The sequence below is a fragment of the Eriocheir sinensis genome, unplaced genomic scaffold (assembly GCF_024679095.1).
Source record: "Eriocheir sinensis breed Jianghai 21 unplaced genomic scaffold, ASM2467909v1 Scaffold944, whole genome shotgun sequence".
Taxonomy (NCBI): domain Eukaryota; kingdom Metazoa; phylum Arthropoda; class Malacostraca; order Decapoda; family Varunidae; genus Eriocheir; species Eriocheir sinensis.
Window position 1 is genome coordinate 148,110 of NW_026112324.1, and position 4,391 is coordinate 152,500.

Here is a 4,391-nt window from a genome sequence, read left to right on the forward strand (position 1 = left end):
CCGTCCCTCAACTCTTCTTCCCCTCCCCATCACGTCCCTCCAACACTCTTCCCTTCCCCATCATATCCCTCCAACACTCTTCCCTTCCCCATCATATCCCTCCAACACTCTTCCCCTCCCCATCACGTCCCTCCGACACTCTTCCCTTCCCCATCACGTCCCTCATACACTCTTCCCTTCCCCATCATGTCCCTCAACCTCTTCCCCTCCCCATCACGTCCCTCCAACACTCTTCCCTCCCCATCCGTCCCTCCCTCTTCCCTCCCCATCACGTCCCTCAACACTCTTCCCTCCCCATCACGTCCCTCCTTCCTCTTCCCCATCACGTCCCTCAACCTCTTCCCTCCCCATCACGTCCCTCAACACTCTTCCCTTCCCCATCACGTCCCTCTACCTCTTCCCCTCCCCATCCGTCCCTCGACACTCTTCCCTCCCCCATCACGTCCCTCGACCTCTTCCCTCCCCATCACGTCCCTCCACTCTTCCTCTCCCCATCTCCCCATCCCTCCCCTCAACCTCTTCCCCTCCCCATCACGTCCCTCCCACTCTTCCTCCCCCATCACGTCCCTCCGGCCTCTTCCCCTCCCCATCACGTCCCTCCGACCTCTTCCTCTTCCCCATCACGTCCCTCCAACACTCTTCCCTCCCCATCCACGTCCCTCTGACACTCTTCATCTCCCCATCCCGTCCCTCTGACCTCTTCCTCTCCCCATCACGTCCCTCCGACCTCTTCCCTCCCCATCCCGTCCCTCTGACCTCTTCATCTCCCCCATCCCGTCCCTCTGACACTCTTCCCTCCCCATCACGTCCCTCTGACCTCTTCCCCTCCCCATCACGTCCCTGGCACTCTTCATCTCCCCATCCACGTCCCTCTGACCTCTTCCCCTCCCCATCACGTCCCTCTGACACTCTTCCCCTCCCCATCACGTCCCTCAGCCTCTTCCCTCCCCATCACGTCCCTCTGACCTCTTCCCTCCCCATCACGTCCCTCTGACCTCTTCATCTCCCCATCACGTCCCTCTGACCTCTTCATCTCCCCATCACGTCCCTCTGACCTCTTCCCCTCCCCATCACGTCCCTCTGACCTCTTCCCCTCCCCATCCGTCCCTCCGACACTCTTCCCTCCCCATCACGTCCCTCTGACCTCTTCCCTCCCCATCACGTCCCTCCATGCCTCTTCATCTCCCCATCACGTCCCTCTGACCTCTTCCCTCCCCATCACGTCCCTCCGACCTCTTCCCTCCCCATCCACGTCCCTCTGACCTCTTCCCCTCCCCATCACGTCCCTCGACACTCTTCTCTCCCCATCACGTCCCTCTGGCCTCTTCATCTCCCCATCACGTCCTCTGACCTCTTCATCTCCCCATCACGTCCCTCCACAACTCTTCCCCTCCCCATCCGTCCCTCAACCTCTTCATCTCCCCATCACGTCCCTCTGGCCTCTTCCCCTCCCCATCACGTCCCTCTGACCTCTTCCCTCCCCATCACGTCCCTCTGGCCTCTTCCCCTCCCCATCCGTCCCTCTGACCTCTTCATCTCCCCCATCACGTCCCTCTGACCTCTTCCCTCCCCATCACGTCCCTCCGACCTCTTCCCTCCCCATCCGTCCTCTGACACTCTTCATCTCCCCATCCGTCCCTCTGACCTCTTCCCCTCCCCATCACGTCCCTACGACACTCCTCCCCTCCCCATCACGTCCCTCCGGCCTCTTCCCTCCCCATCCACGTCCCTCTGACCTCTTCCCCTCCCCATCGTCCCTCTGACACTCTTCATCTCCCCATCACGTCCCTCTGACCTCTTCATCTCCCCATCACGTCCTCCAACCTCTTCCCCTCCCCCATCACGTCCCTCTGGCCTCTTCATCTCCCCATCACGTCCCTCGGCCTCTTCCCTCCCCATCCACGTCCCTCCGACACTCTTCCCTCCCCATCACGTCCCTCTGACACTCTTCATCTCCCCATCCGTCCCTCAACCTCTTCATCTCCCCCATCACGTCCCTCAACCTCTTCCCTCCCCATCACGTCCTCTGACACTCTTCCTCCCCCATCACGTCCCTCGACCTCTTCCCTCCCCCATCACGTCCCTCTGGCCTCTTCATCTCCCCATCACGTCCCCTCAACACTCTTCCCCTCCCCATCCATCCCTCCACCTCTTCATCTCCCCATCACGTCCCTGACCTCTTCCCTCCCCATCCACGTCCCTCCAACCTCTTCCTCTCCCCATCACGTCCCTCTGACACTCTTCCCCTCCCCATCCACGTCCCTCAACACTCTTCCCTCCCCATCGTCCCTCTGCCTCTTCATCTCCCCATCACGTCCCTCCACTCTTCATCTCCCCATCACGTCCCTCTGACACTCTTCCCTCCCCATCACGTCCTCTGACACTCATCATCTCCCCCATCACGTCCCTCTGCCTCTTCCCTCCCCATCACGTCCCTCTGACACTCTTCCTCCCCATCACGTCCCTCGACCTCTTCCCCTCCCCATCACGTCCCTCTGACACTCTTCCCTCCCCATCACGTCCTCTGGCCTCTTCATCTCCCCATCACGTCCCTCCACTCTTCATCTCCCCATCACGTCCCTCACCCTCGACCTCTTCCTCTCCCCCATCACGTCCCTCCGACCTCTTCCCCTCCCCATCCGTCCCTCGACCTCTTCCCTCCCCATCCGTCCCTCTGGCCTCTTCATCTCCCCATCCGTCCCTCTGACCTCTTCATCTCCCCCATCCACGTCCTCTGACACTCTTCCCTCCCCATCACGTCCCTCCGACCTCTTCCCCTCCCCATCCCGTCCCTCTGACACTCTTCCCTCCCCATCACGTCCCTCTGACACTCTTCATCTCCCCATCACGTCCCTCCTGCCTCTTCCCCTCCCCATCACGTCCCTCCCTCTTCATCTCCCCATCACGTCCCTCTGACTCTTCATCTCCCCATCACGTCCTCTGACACTCTTCCCTCCCCCATCCGTCCCTCTGACACTCTTCATCTCCCCATCACGTCCCTCGACACTCTTCCCCTCCCCATCACGTCCCTCTGGCCTCTTCATCTCCCCATCATCGTCCCCTCTGACACTCTTCATCTCCCCATCCCTCCGACACTCTTCCTTCATCTCCCCATCACGTCCCTCGACACTCTTCATCTCCCCCATCACGTCCCTCTGACACTCTTCCCCTCCCCATCGTCCCTCAACACTCTTCATCTCCCCCATCGTCCTCCAACACTCTTCCCCTCCCCATCCGTCCCTCAGCCTCTTCATCTCCCCATCACGTCCCTCCCTCTTCCCTTCCCCATCCGTCCTCAACACTCTTCCCTTCCCCATCCCCATCGTCCCTCCCTCTTCCCCATCATGTCCCTCTGGCCTCTTCACTCTCCCCATCCCGTCCTCTGACACTCTTCATCTCCCCATCACGTCCCTCTGACCTCTTCTCCCCATCATCCCTCCGCCTCCTTCCCCTCCCCATCATCCCTCTCCGGCCTCTTCCTCCCCATCCACGCCCTCTGGCCTCTTCCCCTCCCCCATCCGTCTCTCGCTTCTTCCTCTCCCCTTATCACTCTCCACCACCTCCCTCTCCCTTATCCGCCTCTCCAGACACCTCTCGGCCTCCCTCCCCCTTATCACGCCTCTCCGACACACTCCCTCTCCCTTATGACGCCTCTCCGACACACTCCCTCTCCCTTATGACGCCTCTCCGACACTCCTCTCCCTTATCACGCCTCTCACTCCTCTCCCTTATCACGCCTCTGGGGCCTCCCTCCTCCAGGCCTCCTCTCCCTTATAACGCCTCTCCCACCTCCCTCTCCCTTATCACGCCTCTCCAGGAACCCTTATGACACATCTCGGCCTCCCTCTCCCTTATCCACCTCTCCAGCTTCCCTCCCCTCTCCCCCAACGCCTCTCCGACCTCCCTCTCCCTTATCCGCCTCTCCGGCCCTCCCTCTCCCTTGTGACGCCTCTCCAGACCTCCCTCTCCCTTGTCCGCCTCTCCCGACACTCCCTCTCCTTATCGACACCTCCCTCTCCTTATGACGCCTCTCCGACACCTCCCTCTCCTTATCACGCCTCTCCGGCTTACCTCCCTCCTCCTTATCACGCCTCTCCGACCTCCCTCTCCCTTATCACGCCTCTCGACACACTCCTCTCCCTTATCCGCCTCTCCGACATCACTCCCTCTCCTTATGACGCCTCTCCAACCTCCCTCTCCTTATCACGCCTCTCCACGACTCTACTCCCTCTCTCCCTTATCACGCCTCTCGACACCTCCCTCTCCCTTATCGGCCTCTCCGGCCTCCTCTCTTATCCGCCTCTCGCACACTCCCTCTCCCTTATCACGCCTCTCCACTTCCTCCTCTCTCCTTATCCGCCTCTCCCTCCTCTCCTTATCCGCCTCTCGGC